Source organism: Simochromis diagramma, unplaced genomic scaffold (assembly GCF_900408965.1).
Source record: "Simochromis diagramma unplaced genomic scaffold, fSimDia1.1 OVJJ01000293.1, whole genome shotgun sequence".
NCBI lineage: Eukaryota > Metazoa > Chordata > Actinopteri > Cichliformes > Cichlidae > Simochromis > Simochromis diagramma.
This window is the reverse complement of record NW_024386801.1, coordinates 18,142,932-18,169,009: the sequence shown is the minus strand read 5'-3', so window position 1 is coordinate 18,169,009 and position 26,078 is coordinate 18,142,932. Positions and strand designations below refer to the sequence as shown.

Genomic DNA, 26,078 nt, shown 5'->3' with positions numbered 1-26,078 from the left:
AGATAATCTAGAAGCTTCAGTACTTGAGTTCATGGTTGCAAGCTAACACCCAGTATATAGCATGAAGAAAAGGCAGAGGTGCCATATCATATACTGGCCATTAAGCACACCTTGCTAATGATGGGTCGGGCCATTTCAGAACTCCTTTAATTCAGCGAGATGCTGGAAACATTCCTCAGTGTTTTATATGACGGGATTTTGGTCAATACCAACACGATAGCATCGTACAGTTGCTGGAGATTTGTCAGCTACACATGATCCACTTTATCCCAGAGACTTCTTGACAACAGTGATCCAAGAAACCAGTTTGAGATCATTTGAGCTTTGTGACATGGTGCATTATCCTGTTGGAGGCAGCCATCAGAAGATGGGTACACTGTGGTCATAAAGGGATGGGTAAGGTTAGCAACAGTACTCGGATGGGCTGATATTTTCTCTTTGTCAGACCCAGAGATGATTGTGCAAGAAAATTGTAATACTTTAGATCAGCAGTTTCTAAAATGTTCAGACAAACGTATTTCTCGTTCCATTCTAATGCTCAGGGAGGTGCTGCCATATGATTGGCTAATTAGACATTTGAGTTAACGGGCACCTGAACAAGTGTACCTAACTATGTGGATGCTCTGTGTAAATGTATTATATAATTTATCTGCTTAAAATTGAAACTTCTAAATATCAGGCACATGAAATGTCCTAAAAGAATACAAAATTCAATCCACTCTTTGTCTCTTGCTTTACAAAGCGTTGGGTATGAGTCTCACACTCATGGACTAAATACAGAGTGAATGCACAGGTCATGAAAAAAGTCACAGTCATACTTGTAAATTCTGTAATTTTATAAAACATTTTAGGATGAAAGTGGAGTAGAATAATTGAACCAAACACAAGGATGTAAACAGCAAAGTACTAAGTCTATGTATTGAGTTAAATTTTATCTGTGGTTCAAAGGTCGTTCTTCTGCGTTAAAGTACAACTTGCTTGAGAGGGACACACACTGGCACAACTCATGTGCCACTAACTATAGGTCGTAAGATTATTGCGATCTTTTTAACATCATGCATTCTAATTTAAAATATTCACAGAATGTCACACATTGCAGAATAAGAGTTGGCGAAGGTTCCCATGGCAGAACTCAGACTTATGAGTTTGACACCACTAAACAAATGCTTAGAGACTGACAGGGTGAAAATGAGTTTGCTCAAAGAGCGACACCTGAACATATCTCGTTTTTCTTTATACTCAACCTTGTAAAACAACAGGCAAAAGAGAACCTTGTAATGGTAATCTCTGCCCTGTAGGTCTTTTAAAAAGGACCTAAAGGACAGACAGTTAAATCAAGCATTAAAAAGACATAGAATAAAGAAAACCTTGTCAACCTTGTCAAAGCTACAGCACACTAAAGTCATCTTATCTGTGAGCACAGAGGCATTTAGTCATCTGTTTTCTTGCTAGAAAATGAGCCTCAAAATAAAAGCAAAAAAAGCACCGCAAACATATGAAAATAGTTCAGATATTTGACAGCGATTCATCCAAGTAAATTAAAATTCAACCACTGGCAAGGCTTTGCCCCTCTTCAATGTACTGATGAACAGTGCAACCTTGGTACAGACTGAAGGTTACGTTTCCAAAATAGCCATAATGCCTCTGCTGTGTCACCGAATGCACAATGTACCATTGTGTGTCACAGTGCCACTTCATTTAATCAGCCCCTCTATTGTGAAGCAGGTGATACCCTGAAGACCTTTCCTGACAAAACCTTCATATTTCTGAGTAAATTAATGAAAAATTGAATCCACTATATTGTACTCTGAAGATATTTGTTTTGGGGGATACAAACCAATTTTACAGAGCATTGTACATGACAATGTTAAATCCCTTCTTTGTCTTCACGTTTATTTATATAAAACTATCAATAAGTTTAGTTAGGCATATCCTGCATCAAACATTTTAATGTAGAAAAAAGTACAGTATTTTCATAAATAGAATATCAAGATTGCCTATTGAACAGTTATCTTTTTCAGAATTCGTGCAGTTTTTGTCAAAGTGTTTACACAATATTTAATTAAATGTGATACATGAATTGCCATTGCCAATCTCAGTGAAGAATACAGTTTCTATAATTATTCTGCTGTTATTATACACTTTACCTGAGTATTTGACATGGACATAGTGGTGAACCAGCCAAAGCACTGAAATGCAGACTTTCAAATTTCATTTAAGGGATTTAACAAAACCATTGCAATTAAGGAACTATTTAGGAAACAAAGTAATTTGTGAAGTGAAAAACAAACTAACACAATTTTCAAAATGTAAGCGTAATCAATGACTGCCTGAAGTCAAGAACCCTCTAACCCAGGGGTCAGCAACCTTTAACACCCAAAGAGCCATTTGGACCCGGGTTCCACACAAGAGAAAACACTGGGAGCCGCAAATACATTTTGACATCTAAAATGAAGATAACACTGTATATATTGTTTTTTACCTTTATGCTTTGTGTGAACAACTAAGGTGTGTTGCTTATAAAAATCCACGAAGTGCTACAGAGAAAATTACATTTTATTTATGTAATTAACACATTTTGAACTCTTAAAGAAATATAACAAAAGGAAAGACACCCAGCTGAACTAAAATGATCCAGCAAACAAAAACTGTTGTGAGCCGCCACCCTTACATCGCCTTTGGGATTTTGGAGCCTTGACCTGACTTTTAAAAAAATAATTGGAAAAAAAGCACTATGCTGCTAAAAGATGAAAAATAGATATTTGCAAAATTCTGCCTAAATATGTATTTTACCTGGTTAATGTCTGTGGCGCCACTGCAGGGGACGCGGATGTACCTGAGCGTGACCCGCATTCACGCCTCGCCGCCTTTACGTCTGTGCCATCTATGCTGTTGTGTTGGTGTGTGTCGGGTTGTGAGCTGCAAAGCTACAGCCGGCTGTATGCGTACAGCAACCGTGTGTGAAAAGTGGTCAATAAAGAGATGCTGAAAAGCGTGTTCACGGAAACATCGTCGGGTCTGCCGTGATATGTTTACAATGGGACTTCTGCTCCTGAACCTCTGTGCACAGCGTCTGCAGATCAGGGCTGTACGAAGTCACTTTCATCTTTACGCAGGACTGTAAGCTGTCGTCTGTGAGGCGTGAGCGGTGTTTGTTTTTAACATAGTTCACGGTGGAGAACAGCTGCTGACATAATGTGGAGCCGAAGATCCATATTTGGCCTACCTGGGGTTGAAAGTCTCGATAAATGCACGGCGTTTTGGCGGGTATATCGGCTTCCGTGAGTGTGACGCTTATTTTGAGCGATGAAAAAAAAAATAGAATATAATTTTATATTTATATTTTAATATCACAATAATCTTCCAATTTAGAACTACAAGTTAAAAAAAGAACTAACATAAATAAAATACGCTTCAGCTAAATACTTCTAATTTATTTTCCCAAACCACGATGAGCCGCACTATAAGGACTAAAGAGCCGCAGGTTGCCGACCCCTGCACTAACCTAATGGCTGAGTTTCCTTATTGGAAAATGTTCTGCTGGGCCTTTACTAGAGTCACCTTCAGTAGTTGGTTTACTACAAGAACTTTAGTTCTGTCTTTAATGATTGAAAGCATGCTCTGTGGTTGAGATCAGCTGACTGACTTGGTTAGGTGATAGATCAGGTGTTGTTCAACACTTGCAATCAGCTCTAGAACTTTAGTTTGTCATATCTGTGAAGGTTTTCAGTCATCCAGGTCATCGCAGTCTAAGGAGCTTGGACAGAAACTACATAGAAGAGCCACCTCGACGGGACAAGACTCGGTTGTCCATCTGTATCTAAAGGACAAATGCCACTCTTTCGAGGACGCCAATGTTCACATTTTGGACAGATGGCTTGAAAGAGGAGTGAAGGATGTCCAATATGTCCACTGTGAATGACCATCTTTGAACAGAGGCGGTGGTTTACAACACCAACTGTCTGCCATCTATAATCCAGTTTTGAGATCCCTTCCCAGACGCCTTAACACCCACTCACATCCTGTGCCATCTGACCTCAGGAAATCACATGAAAGAGTGGGGCTAGGCTCACAATGGGTTCACCCAAAACCTTTGTTGGTTGTGACCTACACCCGTTTTCACACACGTGTGATTGGGTAGAGGATCATTAGAGGCCAATGACCCTCTTGGGGACACTCCCATAGGGCTTAAAATCTGGGACTCTCCACCAATTACTCTTAGAACTGAAGAAGCTCCTCTGACGAGAGGTGAAACATCTTCAAGCAACTTAAAGAAGTCCAGACGTTTTTTTCCAAGCTCCTTAATTTGTCCAAGTCAAAGTAAACTTTATTGTAATCTCTGCTATATACAGTACAGTATATAGAGAGACGACACAATTTCATGGAACCACGAGGGAACAGACTTTGCTATGAAACAATGAAATGTCTAGTTACTTTTGAGCCTCTGAAAAAGAGGTAAAATAAAATAAAAATCTCAAAAGCTTATTCATTCACAGTTAATTCAATACTTTTGTTAAAAACCTTGAATAAAAGCTGAAGGTCTCTATTTCAGATCACATCTTGTGTGTTTTATTTAAAATTTACTTTATCTACAGATGCAAAATTACAAAAATTATGTCATTATCGAAAATATCCAACCTCTTATTAAAGCTAAATTAGCTTTTTCCCAAAGTCCTGTCAGTCCTAAATTTAGTCGTTCTGAACTTGAATGGAGTTAGAGATAAAGTCATTCAATATTACTGTAGTTGTAAAAAGGAGATTATTCAATATGAAAATTAACCTTTGCTAAATAGTTTCTACAATTTTCCATTCATACACCCATTCACACATCACTGGCATTCTGAACGTTGGTGGCCAAACCGTCAGGAACGTTTGGAATTTAATTTCTTTCTTAGCAACATTTGGACATGTTGAATGGAAGACCTGTGGACCTTCAGGCCCACGATTAGTGTGAGATTCCACTCTATCGTTAACAGAACTGAGACCATTACACAAATCACAACTTCTATAAAAACTAGCAGAACTGGTTAAGATGATGTTATAGTGAGAGCTGCAGTCATCCAGGGATAAACATTAATGAACAAATGTAACTGTTGTGTTAGATAGAATTCAACTTTTAAAGCAGACAATAAACAAAGGAAGCCAAGTACAACAATAAAATACTGATTCAAATATAAACAATAAGAACACCAGGATACAACTGGGGAATGGCAATCTTTGATTTACAGCCAAACGTAAGAACAGGAGAAATCAATATCCAGCTAAAAGCAAATAAAACAAACATAAAAACGGCAGTTATTGAGCTGGAAAGCGAGCACAAGTATACAAAACGCTGTCTCAGAGTCCTTAAAGGATAGAAGACATGAAATTGCCCAGGTTTATAGCCAAGCTTCTCCTTTCTGTTTTGTGCCATCCCAGCAAGCTACATTACTTTATCCCCTGTGCTCTTTCGACCAGATCATTTTAATATATTATGTTGCTTGTTTATGTTGAGTAATACAATATATGCAAGGTTTATTCTGTCACTCTTCAGTGCCACCTGTGATCCCTGTGATCCCCCAAGGTGTAAATGTCTGCCAAACACACTCGTTTGCTCTGCGCCTATTGGAAAACAGTCCTATAGCGGATAGTGCCAAAAATCTGCAATAATGGGCCCCAGGATAATGATTACTTTGAGTGATGGCATAATGAGGGCTTTATAAATATGCATAGGTCACAAGGGGTAGTAATATTGTGGATTATTAAAACTGTAGGGTAAGAGGTCAAGCTAATGAGAGGAAGCTGAGGGGGAAGGCACAGCCACTGACACAGAAATTAGCAAGGCCAGATGTCTGAAACATAGGTTGTTTTCAGACAATGGATGAGTAAACTAATGCTTGCCAGCACTGCGAGGATAATACAAAAAGCCAGTGTTTCCAGTATTTGTTAAATCTACTCAAAGAATAGTTTCTCTCAGGAGATCTCAGTTTAGGGGGTTGGAAAAATAGATGGGGATTCAATAGGAACATTAGGTAGCTGTCACAAAGTCTTGGGAATAGGAATGGGTCTATATTTATTTTTAGCCAGCCTTCTGTTTAAGATTGTATTCTTATGCACATCTGGGGATTTTCGGAACCAGTACGTCTGTGATGTGGGCTAGATTTCCTTCAATGTGTCAGAATGTCACCCTTCAACTTGACTTTTTTATTAGAAAGACAGGGAGCTACACTTTTACCAGTGGCTCAGGTGATGAGCAAAAAGTATGTTTGTTAGTTTATCCGGCTCCTGTGATTTATATACATTTTGTACCACAGTCCAGGCAGTTCCCTCTCAACAGGCTTAATTTACTTAATAGGTGCGTAGAAATGTTCTTACCCTACACAAATAAGAAGAGCATATGCAAAATAAAACCTGCACACCAGACACCTTTGTTCTGACTACCACGTGCATGTTAGTGAATGCCTTTCTAACTCAACAGGCACACTTACCTTCAGATGAAGTTGAGAAAGTGGGATGATGTAAGAAAGAAACATCCATGGGAAAAAGTCTCACTGAAGAAACCGAAACAATAGTGTTCAAGGAAAATGTGCACATTTACAGAGTGTTTCCAAGACAGTAACAACTTTTTAAGAGTCATAAATTATAAGAGGCACAGCTCAGCGTGAAATAACAGATGTTTTAAATAGAGCTTCCCCCCGAGAAACTGAAAGCAGCTAAAGTTTAAAAAACTAAAAATAAATGAAGTTTGGACATCAAAGTTGATTTGAAAAAAGGAACTAACGCACCATAAGAAAAAGAAGATAATAGGTAGAGAACAAGTGCTTTGCACAGAACAAAAGTTTAGTAATGTGATGATATTAATTATTATTATGATTATTATAATTTTAGTCACTAACATCATATTAGCCATAAACTTGTTCAATGCCATACAAATTATTATTTAAGCTTTGTAAAGAATATTCCCATATGTTGACTTTTTAATAAACTGATTTATAAGTAAGGGTGTATTTATTTATTTATTTAAAACTAACATCTATTGCTCTGTTTTTTCTTTTAGATCTTTGTGTATTTCTGGAGATAGTGGCCTATCTTTTCTTCAAAAATAAACAAACAAAGAAAAAAACGGATGCACTTAAGATGCATTAGCATTACCATTGGGGTTGACTTAATATTCAGAAGGTTTGAGGGTTTTTTTTTTTATTGCTTAAGAAAAGAGTTCACATTTGCTCGTTTCTGTGTGTGTGTGTTTTCCTGAGACTATTATTCTGAATTAAATAATTAATTGCTTGTGCAGGAGGTGAAATGGTATTGAATATGTATGATTCCTTGAAATATAGCTGGTGGCTTAGTGGATACATATATAATAATTTGACAGCAGCATCTCAGTTTCTGTACATTCGAGTTGTTGATGTTGACCCCACAGTCCAAAGGTGCAGGTCAATTAAGTTTCTTCATTAAATATATTTACCTGCTATTGAAAGTTTGTCTGTTTGGCCGACAGACTTTAGTGGTTGTGCTAAAGCCAAGAAAAAAATACATAAAGAAGCTTGAATACAGAAAAATGCAACAGAAACACATCCAGTTTGACTGTGCAGCAAACTGCACCAAGTGGTAACTTGGACATGTCTTTTTTTTTGCTTTTGGTTTGTTTACTGTACTAGACCCAATAAATGGAAGACAACATTCCCATCATCTGTGAATCTCAGTCACTGGATAGGAAAGACAGCGTCTATCCCGTATTCCAGTCTTGTTGTTTTATTTTCGATTTTATCAGTGAAGCAGTGATATTTCTCACAAGAGCAGAACAAGTAATAAGGCCAAATGGGTGTGCTGATTAATCGCTCCAGCACAAATTGCTGTGTGGGCAAAAATGATTATGACGCACTGTGCAACTGTATCAGGCGATTTCAAATAATCTACTTCTAATTTGTATTGCACATCATCATTGACAATGCATTTGCATTTTTAAAAGGTAATCTGTATAAGACTTTTTTTTTTACCTTGGTGTTTTGTCCTGTCAAAACTACAAACAAAGTAGCTCGTAGTTTATCTCTATTACCAAGTAGGCCTCAAAGATCAAAACCGTGTACTGTAGTAACACCTGGATGAAGAAGTAAAACAAAAACAAGTGGATTAAACAACATCAAATTTTACTATCCATTTTTTTGTGTGCAGTTGTTACCACCAGCTAAGATCACATTAGTGCAATGCTTCAATCCCTCTGTTAACTTAGAGCCTCTCAGCACAAGCAGCGGATACACAGCAATTTGTGAAGCTACTGAACCAAATACCAACCACATACTTCAGATCCACAGATTTCCTGATGCACACACATTCAGACAACATAGGCCGTGTGATCTTTGTGGAAATTCAGGAGCTTAGTGCTTCTTGGGGTCACGGCGGTGTTGAGAGGGAAGAAATGTGGTCATGTGCAGAACTACAATTTTGTATGTGCTTTACCCCGAGGACCACACAGCGCATGCTAAGGACACAAGGTAATGCCTTTACTACAGTGAAAGCTGGGGCTGTCTTCTGCATGGATGGAGAAAATGTCCCAGCTTTTCTTGAAGTGATATTTAATCATTTATGGTTGTGTATGGTTCACTACAAGCACCAACTGTTTTCCATATGCCTGCAGTAAAATCTATTTGCCTCCCAGAAATAAAGTACAAATCTTTTTTTTTCTATTGGAGGTTCCCAGCTTATACTAACACAAAAGAGTGGAATGTACTGTGTGTGTAGGTCTCTGGGTGTTAGTATGCATTGCAGACACTGGCCTACAATAACAGCTAATAATCAAATCGATATCCAAGCTTAGCACAATCTGCAAAAATTGATTTTACAAACACATCGGCAATTTCTGTTTGTCCTGTTGTTTATTAGTCATTACTGGGATAATGCTGGGATAAGTAATGCCATTTTATGATCTATCACACATTTATTTAATTTTGGGGGTTATTCTTTTTTGTCTAACATCAGAAAAATTTGTTGTCAATTACATCAATCCAAGAAAATCGTTTTTTTTGACCAGCACTCCAAAACCCAAGATATTCAGTTTACTCTCCCTTTTATTAACCATAAAAAGGCAAAATGGCTGCTAGTTTGTTGAACTATTGTTGGAAGCTTAAATTCAAAGTAAACTTGTAGGTTTGAACAATAATGTGTCCAAGAGAAAATAGCATGCAAATATTTAGAAATAAAATTAAACAAACAAACAAAGCAAAAAAAACAAGTGAAATGCAGACAATGTAGCAACTACAAAGAGGAAACCAGTGAAAACCAGTGACATCACGCCACCATAATATACGTACTATTCCTTAAATAATGAACACCCATTTGTACCAGGTGAATTTTATCCATTTAAAATTTAGACAATCCACAGCAGAAAAACAGCCAATAAATATCAAAATGAGGATTGATTTCAAATGCATAAATCAGAAGATGAGCGAGCACTTTGCCAGATGCTTACTTTTGATTTCCATGTACTGATAAAATCATGACTTCTACCAAAAGCTAAGCTGAGAGTCAGGGAAGTATCAGCCAAGCGTAGGCTTTACATGGTCACACAATCATGACAACAGGGCCATGTTCAGCCCCGACAAAATGTTATTTAAATGGAAATTGTACTGTGTTGAACACACCCTTGTGTTACACAAGTGTCGCTTGCTGTGGCAGCTGAATCCCTTACGTGCTTTGCCTTTTTAAAACAGGTGTTATGTATTCATCACATATCAATCAATAAAAAGAAGGCATAAGAGAGATTAGAACCAAAACGTTGCTTTTTGATAAACCTTATAGTTAGGGCTGCAGGACTACACGTGCTGTACTGAGCACTTTTCCACTCACCTCTTTTCATTCCCCACATGTTTATATACCACTGAAGCATGTCATTACATTTTTGTCTTCTCTCTCCTTTAGTCTGTGCTTTGTCCTGTCTCCCTATGCCGTCTTTCTTCTTTTGTCTTTCTCCTCACCCCCAACTGTTCAGTTCTGCCAGAGGTTTCTTCCTGTTAAAAGGTTTTTTTTTTCTTCCCACCTTTCCAAAGTGCTTGCTGATGGGTCGGGTCACTTATTGTTTTCTTCAGTCTTTACCTTAGACACAGTAAAGAAGGGGAGAATGCTATGCTGATTGCTGCACTGATAGGGTAGCAGCTTTTGGTGGATGTAGTGTGATGGTGTGGGGCAGCATCTCGGTCACTAGCACAGCAAGGCTTGTCATCATTGGAGGCAATCTCAATGCGGTGAGACAACAAGATGAGATTCTGCAACCTGTGGCCACCCCATGTCTCCACAGCCTGGCACCAAGATGACAACACTCATCCCCACAGAGCAGGTTTTAAGAGAGACTACCTCCAGAATGTGGGAGTGGAGAGGATGGAATAGCATGCCCACAGTCCTGGTTGAAGATGAGGGTTGAAGAATGAGATGCCATCCCACAGCAATGTGTGACCAAGCTGGTGAGGTTGGTAAATTAATAAATTTAACATTTTTTTTGTTTCATCAGACTCCAAACATCCAATCCAATAAAAGACACCGAGCAAGAGTTAATAGCAGAATAAGCTGTTTGGCACCAGCAGAGAAGATTTGACATGTTTTTCATGCGCAAAACCCGCATACTCAACTCTGCTGCTCAACCTACAAATACCTCCTTACAAATGTGGCACCATTTAACTAAAAACAAACAGTCCTTCCAAAAGAATAAGATTTATTTCCAAGACGGATTGTTTCAACAAAGAAATCATCGACCAAACACAAATTTCCTTACTTTGTTTGCTAAGTTTATATTTTTTTCCTTGGGTGAGAACTTTATGTCACAAGCAGTGTTCTGAGCTGCAGAAGGAAAATTAAATCCAGCGTATAACAAAGCAGTATAGAAGTCAGGGGTTGGTGGTGGGGTCTCTGCTGGTTATCATGACCTTTAAATGTAATCCTGACATTAATGTCTGTTGGGCTTGTTCTCTACAGCTATTCTAGTGAGTAACACGGTGACACAACATTACCTACATTAAAGGCTCATTGCACTTTAGCTCCTTCAATAGCAGAGCCTTTTGTTAATAATACACATACATCCAGTCAAGTCTGCAACAATGTGTGCAGTTGTCTAGCAAAAGCCGTGGAGCCATGATGGCAGGCTCTGCGGCGGCAGGCGTGTGGTGATTTGTGTGCTAAATTAAATTTTATGTGTAATACAACCATGAATATCCAGAGCATTATTTAACATATTCAGTCTGTGCATCTGGATTACCTTCCCCTGTTCCTAAACAAACATTTTTTTAAAATACTGACTTTTTTTTATTGAAGACCTGCAATACTAACTTCCACAAATTAGCCTTAGCTGTGGTTTGTAATAACTAGCAACTGTTAACATGTTAAGATACTAAGTTTCGTAGTATCGTAACTGTACTTGTGAGCATGCTGGCAGCTATAAGCTAAAAGCACTACTGCCCCTAGTGGCTCACAGAGCTGTTTCTGTGGCTGTCTATAAGCTAGAAGAAGGATAACAGGCTTTACTGCTGCAAAAGTATGATTAAGTGTAACAGTTTAGTTAACAGGAAGAACTGAATCCTTTCAATTAAAATCTCCCATATGAAGAATAAATATGAAAAGTACACATATATTATATAAATATAAAAAGTAAATAGTTATAATATAGTCTAATCTTAAACATAGTAACTTCCACATTTTCTCATGCAACATAATTAGGAGAATTAATCTAGTAAACATTGTGTTATATGGGTAAAAACCTCAAAGTGTCCACTAAGATCAATAAATCTTAGTATGGAAGTTTGATAAGACAACAAAAACCATATTTTTATCTCCATATTTGTTTCTACCATGTATTTATCAGCTTCTTTCAGATCACGCTGTAAAAATCAGTCATTTTCATTGCGCAAGGTCGACCAAAGATCCTCAACCGCTGAAATGCTTCAGTTGAAATCCGTGGCTCCACTGAGGCGAGAGATATCTTGACAGCGCTCTACAACAAGCCCTCCATCCATCCACCACTACTTCTTAATCCTGTCTGTAAGCTCATCGCAGTGGGGTGTCCTGACCACTTATGCCACCCATACTCTTAACCCCTGCCTTGAAGTGTACGCCGATTTAGAGCATGAATCATCAGTGTAGGATTGTATAGAGTGAGTCATGTCAGTCGAGGGATGCCCGCTGCGTTTTTCAAAGAATGTGTTGGCGGAAATATTTCGCAATCTACGTGGTGGTTTGGACAATACTGGAGGACACATTCCTGTGAGGGCGATGACCCAAAGATAAATTTATCATGCCCAATTTCACTTTCATCTCAAGATGGTAGCGGGAATACCACGTTGAAGAATACTGATGGTTGCTTTATTCAATATAACTCAATGCTTGAAATTTGATTATATCTGACATATTTTTGACCCAATTGTGCAGTCTCAGATCAAATCTCCTGCTCCTTTCTCTGTGATTGTTAAAGCTTTGTATGTTATGCACTGTATACACTGCATGAGCATAAATCAAACAGTATCTACTGTCATAAACGGCAAATCCTAGTGAGAGCTGGAAGATGCTGGGAGTTGAGCTGCTGTAATAATTGTTTGCAAAGTTAGTTGATATGGAGTTTGTTGATTCACTAGTCCACCCAGTCAGTTTTAGATATTGCCTATCTATTCATTGCATCAGCCTCCTCTCTTTTTCATCTTTCTCAGCCATCTTTCCAGCTTGTTTATCTGTCCGGCTCTGAGCAGGAGCAAAGGACATTACTCAGCCCTCAGATGCACAAACAGATCTGATTAAAACAGATTCCATGCTTTTCACTTTCATCCCCATATTTAGTTGTTTAACATCACCCACAGTGTATTCAGATGGAGATATGGTGAAATAATTTCATTAGCTCCTGCTGTTACATTTGTGCAACTCACACTGCAATTCAGATTGAGGGCGAAATAAGGAGGAATGGAGAGACTCTTTGCTCCCCTCCCCTCTCTCAATCTCTCATCATGCTGCAGCTCCTCCCTCCACCTTGCCCCTCTCCAGATTCCCTGCTTTTCTCCGTCTCTCTCTTTCTCTGTCTCTATCCCTCCTTCGTTCTCCTCCAATCTTTCAGCCTAGCTGAGACTTACACAGGATACACCCTCCCTACGTGTTTGTATGTGTGCGATTCCCCATGTGAACTGCATGTGTCAGTGTGTGCAGACATGTGGCTTCGCAGCTGACGGCAAGGACTCGTGAAGTGCTCAAGACTTGGATATCAGATCCTTCTCCTTATGCATATTTACCACATTTTTAACATCTCTCCAGAATCTTTCCATTAAAGAATCTAATTTTTCCTCCTCTTGAGGCAGCATCTCGATGGAATCTTCAACCCTTTCCCCAGTATACTGGATTTAATGAGCAGCCACTGTGGAATGAAACAAGTAATTTTTGGATTTTCTTCATTAGAGCTCTGGTAAGGAGATCTGTCTCCCTCTCTCCCACTTACTCTCTTTCCACATATTTGTCTCCTTTCCTTGCACTTCATACCTTATTTACTTTTCACAACATATTGACAGGTGCAGGCAGCACAGATTATGGAATGGGGTGCAGTTAAATGAGGCAGAGAAAGCTATTGAGGGCATGGAGAGGAGGTGAAATGTAAATAGGCTAGCTGGGTAGTATGAGCAGGCGTAGAAAAAGAAGCAGGGAACAAAAATGTGTGCCGACACCAGCAGTGTTGTTCGTGCTGTTAGAGGCTTGGGGGGGGGGGAAATGCTCCACTTGATACTTACTATTGATCTGCTGTTATTTTCAGAACCAGACAAGTTTGCATGGTCTAAACTGTGAGTGATGGCATTAGTTTTAGCCGTTCAGAAATGCTGACAGGACAATACTTTGTAATAAGAAGAAGACAGTTTGTGATTCTAAGTGTAAAAAATTCATCACATTCAGTGCACTCAAATATATTCTCATGTATGCGGCCCCTTTTTTTCTGTTTATGCAACATGTATGTCTGTTTGCTAATGAACGTGTGATACAACAAGACAGGACTTGGATTCGATTCTTTGGACGTTTGCCTTCATACCTATATTCTAGTCAAGATATTCTTGGCGTGAACAATGTGTGTGTGTCCGTGTGTGCGTGTGTGTGTGCATGCATGGTGGATTGGGGGGGGGGCTTTGTGGCATGTTGATTTACCTGATTACCTTTATGCAATATCTAAGACTTAAAAAGTGATCAAGAATTCATTTAAATGATTCACTTGCAGATGTCCATGTATGACTTTTTTCTGTGTTGGTTATAAATTATCTTTAGCATTACATTAAGCTATTCACAACAGGAAACCCTGTGTAAGCATCAGCAAAGCTGAGGCAGCTGTTTTGGACCCTTCTATAGGCTGGATGAGGCTCTTCTTTTTTTAATCTTTTCACTGTTCCACTTTTACTCTTGTGTCTATAAACTCTGAACGGAGAGGAGCTATTGTTAGAAGGGAGAGGTGAGAGTAACCAAGAGAAAGCGTGTGCAGGGGAAGCTTATGTATAATGGTAGAGAAGACTGCTTGTGGAAGGTTGAAAAAGGGAGAGAACAAATGAGAGAGAATATAGTGGTGAAAGACTGACAGGAAGCCCGAGACAATAGATGACTGAGAAGGTGTGCGGATGAGCTAATAAGACTCAGAAAGAGCTTTTAAAGCATGGAAACCTCTTTTGAGGCTCTTTTGGCAGAGGGTCAGTTTACAGAAATATCCACACTCTCCATAGGAAAACATGTGATAGATAGGCCAAGACCTGCATCTCGCATATGCCTGCCTACATTTCCTGTAAAGGACATCAATATTTATCACATTTCCCATTTCAGAGAAGAAACCACGATAATGCCAGAGGATGGAAAAATAATAAAAGATAAATCAAATTACCCCACCTTGGGTAGACCTTCTGCTTCTGTTTCATTTATAATTCCTTTGCAGCACTTAGGCAAGGCAGGCTGTTACCGCTGCTTATTGAAAAACAGGTGCAGAACTGTGGCTCACATTTATTTGATTCTTCTGCACATCTTCTGTCATGCTGACAATGGTAATCAAAAATCATTTTTTAAAAATATATATTCAACCAGATTATTGGTGAGTATTGAAGCTGAGAAGTCTCCATGCATTACGAGTATGGATTTATGAGTTTTCAGATTGACAACAGGGATATGATTTTACTCAGTGAAGCTTTTAGGAGCGTTTTAGGGCTCATGAAAGACTGCATCCGGAACATATTCCAGGATGCATTACTGTTAAATGCTAAGCTGAAAAGTTAAAGGTTCAAAACTCTATATTTTCAAATAACATATTGATTGGTTTGTTTGGTAATTTTTAAATAGCCTCTCCCCATTTCTCTCATCCACACATACACACAAGCAGGGGATAGACTTAAATGTGGCTAGCAGGAGTCATTTTACCTTACTTGCCTGCAGTAAAAGCTTGTCATGCAGTGGATGACTTGCATCCAAGAGTGACTCATGCTGCCCAAGAAAGCTTCTCCACCCACAGCAAAGAAGTCCTGATACTGCCCATCACCAAATGAGAAATTAACAACTCATTTTTCCTCAAATTTCACGGCAGTTATTCTCAAGTCCATTATAGCAAATACCAGTTATTACTGATGTGGTTTCATGATTTACCATGATCCATGAAATGAAGTTGGCAAATTAGTTTCAGCAATTGACAGCTAATTGTGTCCGTAGTGGTGGACTAGCATCGAAAAGTTGGGGGAATTGGAGCTTCTCATCCAAGTGTACTCTCTAGCTAGACCCAATTTAGCACTTCTGCTACATGAAAAGGTGGTTAGAGCTGTTTTGAACGCTAAATACTAACTGCAGTTTGTGTGTAAATATAAAACTCTCAAAATAATAATCAAAACTAAATGCAGTCAGTCATATTTTCAGTCAGACACTTTTACTCATGACCTAAAGCCATACAATATCCAGGCCTGTTAGATAAACATTAGTAACCAATAATCACACATTTTTACAACAAAGAAATGAGTGGTAGCTTAATAAGACTTTTGCACACTGCTGTAAATCATTATCTTTAATAACTATCCAGTAAAAGACAACCTTTACAGTTTGTTTGTACCAGTGAATGACCAGCAAACAAACCTAATGAACTCCTAACAGACTAAAATAGATTTTAGGTGTATATTCCAAGTCTTGCCTGTTTGATTGTGACTAATCAAAACATTGTGACACAGATTAAAACACCAGTTTTTCTATAAAAAAAGAAAAATGTATTTAACTTGTCTAACATAATAATCTTATCTACTCTTAATTTTATCAGTGCAGGCATATTTCAGTGTATTCATAGTGGTATAAATCTGATATGAGTTAGACATTAAAATGTAAGGCTACCAGCCATAGATACCTGATTTTGGGAATAATAACACAGGTACAGTAATCATAAAAGCTGCTATTATTTTTGAAAAATGAGACTAACTGTGTTTTCTCTGCTGAGCTCGTAGAGAAAACACAACACTGAAATCTGCAGGGTTTCTTACTGCTGTTATTTGATGTTAAAGTCATTTATCTATTATAATGAGTTCTGATGAGTTGTAATGAGTCCTACCCTCAACACTACCTTCCCCCATGACAGTCTTTTTTGCACTGTAGTTGACATAGATACGGAAATATGATATCAGCCTTCATTTCTTAAATAAATCTTTAATCTTTACTTTCGTTTTACTATTGTTTTGTCGATAGTATTTGTCTCCATTCTTCTTGATGTGCTCACATGAGTCTATAAATGTAGTTCACAGCAGCTTGATGTTAAGGATATTACTCAGCAATTGTCCAGGAAGGATGAATGCACACTATCCCTTCTCTTCCCCTTCTAAGTTTTCTTTGGCTTGCTGAGTGAATATAAATCTTTTAAACTGGAAATCGTATAAATATTTCAGAAACTCCTTTCTATTTTCTATATTTTGTTGCATCACTAAGCCAACATTTGATCCTTGTTTGTTACAGTTTTGGCACATGATTCACCAGTCCCTGACCTCACTTCCTTCTCCGTTGACCCCCTTTAAAAAAAGAAAGAAAGAAAGAAAGAGAAATAATACTTGAGATATACTGCACATATGGAAAAGTAACTCAGTTGTAAATCACTTGTAAGGTTTGGCATTTTTGTTTTTGTTGATGATGACTTAAGCTATTGATTATGACTCTGCATTAATAGCCCTGTCCCTTCATTCATCCAACTGATATAGAGCAATGCCTAGACCATTACATCACTACAGATTGGGTTTTTTTTCCCTCATCCCTGTCACATGCTGAACATTTTGGAATTTACAACCATGAATGCATTGAAACAATATTGCATTAGAGTCATCTGAAATTTAATTTGCCTCAATATAGTTTCATGTCAGCATTGCCACATTTAACTGGCCTTTACGACTCAGACATGTGGGCTACATAAGCACACAAACACAAGGTCAGGCTTGCGACGATGTATGTGTGGGGGGCTACATAGATACATCATTAATTTAAATTGAGAGAAAACAGTTCGAGAGTATTTCCAACAGTTGTTTTTATTTTAATTTGGAGGTAACAGAAATATATATTTGCATAGACTTCATCAGCCAGTGTTTGTCAGGGGAAGCTATAGACAAGCTTTTTTTCTTCATACTTGTAGGTGGGAATGATATAGATGATGTGTCTCTCTGTCTTATCAGTATTAGCATTTTGTGGCTGTGTCATTTTGGCGGGGTTTTTTTGCATTATGTGGGGCGGATCGTGTTACGTTAATAAGTGTGTCCCTCTCCTGATATTGCAACTCACCAAGTGCACTGTATATTAGGGCTGGGCCATATCATAGCGTTCACGGTAATACCGGTATAATGTTGGGCAACGATAAGAAAATGAAATATCGCGATTGAATATGGGTAAAACGCGCATGCGCAGTGCCTTTGTTTTCATATGCACATGGCAGAAAAAGCATGACGGCAACGCAGAATGAGAAGGGCGAAAGTGGATCATTGAATGAAACAGATGAACCAGAATTGGTTTGTAAAAATGCTGCAACTTCAGTGGTGTGGAAGTGGTTCAGCTTTCATCCGTCAGATACACGACAAAGCACTATTTATGGTAGCGCATGCTAGCGGGCCGTCGTTATTACCATGTTTTTTGGAAAATACGGCACATTTAAAATCAATCCTTTGATTTTTCTGAAAATCGACAGAATCCTGTGTGCCTTATGTATGAATTCTGGTTGTGTTCACTGACCTCAAAACAATTTTATGTGGTACACGGCGCTCGAAAATCTGTCAAATGTTTCAGCACGACTATGCTAAGTTACGAAGCTGCACTGCTTCATGGATTGTTGGAGCATTACAGCTATCGTAGGTAGGAGCCTCGCGGAGTGATACGTACGGTGCTTCAACATAATATTACCGTATTGTGTGTGTATAAGCTCTTTTTAAGTTTTGTGGATATTATACATGGTTATGCTGAGGATATGTCGGGAAATTTCCACTGGAAATGCCTTTTGGTTAAACTGTCAGCAAAGAATTTGCATTTGCACTGTTACATTTTTATATAACTTTAATGCACATAAAAACAGCTGCTTGTTTAAGTGAAAATACATTGATGGTTTTTTTTTGTTGTTGTTGTTTTTGCACTAATAAAGTTGTGGAGTTGTAAAGTATTTTGTCTAGTGTCAATTATATCGTCAGTTATATCGTTATCACAAATTTTCAAATGTATATCGTGATAAATATTTCTGGTCATATCGCCCTGCTCTACTGTATATTATCAGTTTAATTAAAGTTTGGCTAAAAAAATCATTACATCTTAGACTGAATTTTCATTTGGTATGATTTAGGAACTGCATGACATGATCATCAAATTTAATCTACTTCTGAAGAATCTAATTTCACCTCTTGAAAGAAGCCTGGCCTCCATTAAAACAAGAAAAAAAGCCATGTACAATGTAATTACTGTGACACAACACATTGCTGAATTTGCTGGTAATAATATAGTTTCTCCTGTACTGTATATATACCCAGAAAATGGAAGCGGATGAGTCAACACTGCTTGTGTTCACGATGGAAAACGGAAGCATTAGCTTTCTTCTTTCTATGTCACATATTCGAATGAAACTGCTTCCAGGAGAAAGTGTTACTCAAAGCGGAGATATGAATGCATTTGGGGAGATATACCTATGGAAAAATACAGATTTTTGTACATGAATGCTTTGACTGATATATTTTCAGAGGTATAGCTTTAAATCACCTTTGATTTTTATTTAGCTAAATATTAAGCATTTACTTTCATCATTTAGGGCAAACAACACTTCTTTAACTTCAGTAGAGTGTCTGTGATTCCTGGCCCACATAGCAAAACACCTACAAAATTTGGGAGGAGGTTAGGTTTGACAAATACTACATATCCATCAACTGTAGATGCTCCCGGCATTTTGCAAAGGATGCAACTGCAGGGATTGTGTAGGATTGAAATGTTCACTGAATGCTCAAATTAAGTAGAAAGGCACCATATGAGTATTTAAAATTAACACTGTTATGTTGTATCATTGAAAAGGCCATTATATTCATTGTCTTTTCCTCTAGGAACACAAATAACTGCGAAAAACAAGCAATTTTACCAGACTGGAGTTAACTTGTTGCTCAGCTGAAACTGTATACTGAAAGAGTGGCATAGTTTGCCTTAGTCAAATAGTAGAAAAATTAAATAGTTGCCAAGTAACAGATTTTCTCTTAATTTAATTTCATATTTTCTTCCCTGTGATGCTTGGCTTAGCCCAGCATCAATTTGCATTTGTCAAAAAAGCATGGGACCAAACATCAGAGTCAATTTCTGAGACCAGTTTATGCACGATCTCTGACATGCATTTGAGCATTGAGATTTCCACACCTGTTAGGCAATACAATGTGCAACATGATCCAGTCTTAATATGTGGAATATTTTTCTGTGACCACAGGTATTTATTTCAGACAACTGTCATCCATCATCTTTGAAGAAAAGTGAGTTTTTTAGCATCTATTGAGCAATTCCTGGATCACATCCTCCTCCCAAGCATACTGAAGTCTGCATGCACTATGATCAACATCAGCTGAGAGTGAAAACATAGGCTAAATCAAACTGGCAATATTTGCAATCATCGTGGATGATGCACACAGTTTTATTTTTGGATCAGTGCCTAAGAAAATATGTATGTATACATGCAAAATGTGAAAGTCAGTGTTTTACCTAATCGTTTCTAACTTTCAAGACCACAGTATCGTGGAACATAAATAGTAGTGCTGAGCAGGGGTAGAATGACATTTAGAAGATAAGGACTACCCTTGCTTGTTTTTCACATTCAGTATAAGGAGGGACCAACAAATTCATGTAGTTAACTTGATGACATTTTGTTATATATGGTACATGTATATTTTCACTTTCACAGCCAAATTGTTACCATTCACCTGAGCAAGTGGAATGTTTCAGACTGAAACAAAAAATTGTTTTATTTTAAAAGATTTCAAGAAAAACAAGTGTCCAAACTTGGGTTTTCTTTGTTTTTATTCCAAGACCATTCTGTGTCGTGTTGCATTTTGGCCAGTGCTTTACACTCATTTTCTTTTGGTCATTACCACAATCAGTATTATCATTTATCATATTAAAAGCATCATCTATGAGATATTTTAGTATTTATCATTAAAAACTGCTTAGGTTTAAATAAAAAGACAGTCAACATTCCTTGTGAATTTTAAGTCAAGGGGGTCACCCATAGGTAAAGCATGTCAAACCCTCAACCTCTGGGCAACCACTTTCAAATGCAAGGTGATTGCAGAGGTTGGGTGATGGGGGACAACCTGTCTCCAAACAGTCACAGTCCAACTAAGACTGACTGCAGTCACTTGTTGACAAACTGACAAAGGTTTGCAGATAATTACCTTTTAATGTCAATTTCTGTGTCCATAGACAACAAAGATTTGTAATTTTTTTTCCAGTTTATCTTACTCATTCCCATATCATAAATAGACTGCATATAATTGAAAACGTGACTCCATTCGATTGTAAACTGCTAACAGACTGCTAGTCCCCCTAATGTCATTTAATGGTCGGGCATTGTACAGCTACAAGCATTTCACCCCCATGTCATACTGTGTATGGTTGTGTGTGTGTGACAAATACAATTTGAATTTGAATTTGATTGTGATTTTATTAGTGTCTTGATGAACCAAAGTCCCTTTGAGCTGACTGTAGGAAACAAGGCAACAAAGGCAACAAGATTGCAAGTCATTTGTACTACCAATAACTGTGTTTAAAATGGCAGTATATCTCACTTTCCATGGTTACAAATTATTCATGCCAATGTTTTATCCTTAAACTGATCTCAATAAATAGTTTTGGACAAATTTCAAGTGTCTAAAGCCTCGATTCACCAGTGGTCTACCCACACTGGCATTTCCACTAACAGTGCCTGATTATATCTCTATTCAGGACTGCGTGGGTGTTTAAAGACATGCTTATTTAACAGCTTCATCTCTCTGCTATTAGTTTCTCTGCACCTGTTGGGTGCACCTGGTGGATGTTTTACACCTTCATGAATGTGATTAGTACATGGACTTTATTGGTATCACTTAATTTTAGTCATTGCATAACTCATGACCACCTGAGTCTAATTGTCTATAATAAAACAAAAACACCTGTGTCCAACATACTTGGAAACAAATTTAGGTTTATCAGTTCTTTGCAGTCCAACTTATCTGTCTTCATCTTGCAGCAAGGTAGGTTTTAATTGTATGGTACCGTGGGATAGTTCAGCAGTGTATATGAAATGTATCACATTCGTATGATAATAATTTAACATACCAGACAGCATATAAGAAACTGCAATTGACACTTTTTGGCCAAGAGTCTAGTCTTTTGGCTGTGATTTCATAGCAGAGTTTCTTTTTCCTTTGGAGGAAGCTCCAGAGATTTTTGCCTGATAGTTTATGCAGTCTGTAGTTGGTTCTCACCAGCTTCAAATTAGGCTATATGTATGCAGTTTGCAGTTGGTGAACAGCATCTAAAAATATTTCTAAGGTATTTCATGAACAGTCTTGTTTACATTGGGCACATATTGGTGCATATGTACATATGTCACAGAAGACTTAAAGCAGTTTCTTTTTTTGTAACATGCAGTGTGCTAAATGTGCATATGCATGTGCTGAAAGCATGTCTGGTTGCACATGTTAGTAGTTTGCATTTGCAAATTGGTGCCATCATTACCTGGGACCACTGATCTATATATGATGGCATTAACATGCACTTTACTACTCATTATCTTCTTCAGCAAGTAGTAAACGTTGTCAGCAGTTGCCAAAAGAAGATTTAGTTAGAGGGGAGGCGCAGGTAGTGGAAGGGAGTGTGTATTTCAGTCTTCCGATATAATGACATTAAATGGAGCAGGCTCACGTGAGCTTCACACATTCAAGCTAAATTGGAAAGGACCATCACAGCAGTGGGATAAGTGCCACTGGTGAACAAGTAGAGATCTAACAGTGAAGGGGGTTTGAGAGTATTATTACTGACAGAACTCCATGTTGTTTCACAAAAACATTATTCTGTAGACTGTGAAAGAATAACAAATACATACACAGGTGGTCTTCTTTAAAAGAAAAAGAATAATAACTGTGAAGGTTGTGTTTTTCATTTTAAAAGTTACCATTACAGGTCAGCAGGCCTAATTCCCTGACGGGCGATGGACTAAGCACATTAAAAAATGCATTCCCCTCAAAAACACTTTCGCTCATCACATTTTGAACAAAATAACACTCTGTCATCGTCCTTTGGTGTTCCATCTTATTACCATATTTACCCTTTTAACATAACATAGGGGTTTAAATCCTGTCCTGGATCACTGCTTTAGAGGTTTTGACTTTTCATTCTCGCTGTTTACATAGGCTTATGGGCAGTAAGTAATAGTTTCCCTTTCACAATGTTAATTTCCTGTGAGAAGTTAGACAAGTTTTGTGCAAAAGGGGGCTCACTCTGTTAAAATGGAACAGCAAGAGGTCCTGACCAACTCTCAGTGTAGGATGATTACACTATGATCAAGGCTCACGCCACAAGCCTAGGTGAATCACTGGTAATGAGTAGTTACCAGTGATATATAAGCCACTTTCAACTGCTTTCTTGACCAAGAGGTCACCACAACAGGCAGTTCCACATGTTTGATCTGGCAGAGTTTTACACCAGTTGTCCATCCTGGCACAACCGTAAAGGGGGATTTGTATCTCAGGCTGGAATCAAACCATCAGCATTCCACTTGCTAAGCAAATGTGCTAACCGCTACACTGCCTAATAATAATAATAATAACAATAATAATAACAGCAAAACCTGAGTTGAATTGATTTTGTTAAACAAAATTAATGTAGAAGAATGGCCACAGCATATTGGTATTCTATAAGGCTTACCTACCCAGCTCTCTAAACCAGAGCCGACATTTAATTTGCAACCAAAATGAGGTGAACTTTGTGTGAAGCGGGTCATTTTACTGCTGTAATCGAGGTGCCCCCACTTTGCTCTTAATCTGACTTCCACTATATGAGAGGACACAGCCGTGTGCGCGTGTGCGCGTGTGAGAGAGTGTAGAAAATTGTTTTCAATAATAAGTAATGAGAGTGAATTCTCAAATAGTTATGAACGGGAATCCGAGCCAGACAACTTAAAGACAACGTGAAAGCACATTCGGAGCAACTTTCTTTCATAATTCAAGTTCAAACACAAGCATGTGCACGAACAAGTGTGGAGAAATCATTACAGCAGGAGCAGAAAGTGGACGAACCCCTCAAGGTGCAGAGAGAGAGAGGAGGAAGAGAGAAAGCAATAACACTGTGTCCCTTTAATGTTGTAGCTTTCAACATGGCGAAGCTACAGTGCTTGTAGCATTTATAGATGTTACCTTTCAGTGATTGGTGTGAAATAGTGCAGAATGCTGAATAATTCTCCCAGCTGGATATTAGGACTTTAATCCCTTATATGTTGGCTAAGCTTTAAGATTACTTATGTTAGTATCTTAAGATTATAAAATGTTGTTTTGCTTCAACTTCTTAACATTCATTGTGATATTGTACTACAATTGCACTTTCAATTTGATGCCAGAAACTGGCTGGAAAATGATTTTTAGATGTTCCTCCTGGGCATTTTTTTCCTTTTTAGTGCATCTCTACTTTCTTCTAGGCTAATGAATACATTTTTGTCACACATCTTCACGGGTCACACAGTTTCTTTCTTTTGTGTTTATTTTGTTTTATTTATTTTCATGGCTGTATTATAAATGTTGCAGTTTTTTAAAATAGAGAAAAATTCTTAGTAATTGAATTCAACAAATTCAACTGTATTTAGAGAAGTCAAGATGAATGAACCAGTCACAACCAGTGTTGGTCAAGTTACTTGAAAAAGTAATCAGTAACTAATTACTGATTACTTCCCCAAAAAAGTAATCCCGTTACTTTACTGATTACTTATTTTCAAAAGTAATTAATTACTTAGTTACTTAGTTACTTTTTAAAAACACGATTTACAACCTGAAGAGGTGATAAAGCGATAGATCTTTCAGCCCAATTCTACTTTTTCTACATAATCCATCATACAAAATGTAATCAAATGGAAAAGTCTCTTTTTTTTAACTTGTTTTATCAGTTTTAATCTTTTAACTTTATGCATCAAGCAAAAATTTAATTATATGCAACATTCTCTGACTTGAATAAATTAGTTTAACATTTAAACCTATTTTCTGCACATTCCAGCACATAAAATAAAATACTTTTTGTGTTTACACTCACTCTTTCAAATAGATGCAAGTAAAACACAGCAGAAAATAAATAAAGTCAAAGACTCAGCGGTCCTTCTGCTCCATTTTCACCTGTAAAGCAGGACTGCGGTAGGCGGAGGTTTACCCTGGTGCAGGTGTGCTGCGGTCAGTTGAAGAATCCGCGAGTTTCTCTGTGAATTTCCCATTACGTCATTGCACACTCTGTGCTTGTTTAGGGGTTTTTTTCGCTGTAAAAAGAAGTTTTCTTCCCACGCATAACGGACGCTAATGTTTTTGTCACTTTTTATGGAATCAAACTCAAAGTAAGGTCAGTACTTCCACGCTTTAAACGCTGCACGCGCATACTCTCTCCCACAATCGATATATGATCCATTGTTGATCTGCACACAGCTGTTGTCACGACCGTTGCACTCGCTTACGTCACTGTCGTGAGACATTCTCACAAAAATTAACGCAGTAACGCAGCGTTCCTACGGGAAAGTAACGGTAATCTAATTACCGTTTTTGCAATAGTAATGAAACTTGAAAAAAGTAATCAGATTACAGTAACGCGTTACTGCCCATCTCTGGTCACAACATATTCTTCAACTCTTCAGAGTTCTTGCTGTACATTTTGTATCTGAACTGTAAGCTAATTGTCTCTGGTCCGATCTTATCTTCTGACTGTAGCTACACACAACACACACTTCTTGCTGACAGCGGTTACGTTAAAGCACAGATACGCAATCTCTTCTAAACTACTGCACTACCAGTCACAAGCTTGAACACATTCAGCCATGCTGTACTTTACATTTTTGAGAAAATTGTCTTTTTGAAATTTCTCTGAAGTTGTTGCATACCTTTGAAACCACTTACTGCTGCATATAGTGAAGCCATACACCTCTATCAATACATATGTTTTATCACCTCAGGAAGAAGGAAAGGCAATATAACACATGCTGGGTATGCAGTCATTTAAGTGCATATTTTTCTCATACACTCACACACAAATTGTATTTACAGGGTTTTTTTTACGTGTAAATGAGCATTTTCACTCATGTGTTTCAAATTGTTTTACTTTTGTATTCAAAATGTTGTAATTGTAATAGAAACTCGCTACAGGAAGGAAGTAGAACACGGATCAAAACCTTACAATTACTCATACTACCAATGCAACATTTAATTTTTTAAACTAGCATAATCTCATGTTAGATCAAGTTCTGGGCAAATCAGCAGTCTTTGTGCTTCAATTCTACTTCTCTCCTGCAGCATGCACATGCACAGCAATCATCTAATTACTTCAGATAATTCATTCAATAAACATTTGCTATTGATGACTGAGCAAAAAGAGAGACCTGCTGGTTC

At 37.8% G+C, this 26,078-nt stretch overlaps 1 protein-coding gene across 2 annotated transcripts in view; it reads left to right on the top strand.

The window, feature by feature from the left end:
- The first annotated feature begins 13,003 nt into the window (after positions 1-13,003).
- Positions 13,004-26,078, top strand: part of lingo1a (leucine rich repeat and Ig domain containing 1a) — a 120,739-nt gene continuing 107,664 nt past the window's right edge. For both annotated transcript variants that reach the window (XM_040026295.1, XM_040026296.1), the window contains exon 1: positions 13,004-13,405. The gene's annotated coding sequence lies outside the window, so the exon portion shown is untranslated. The remainder of the gene's footprint in view (positions 13,406-26,078) is intronic.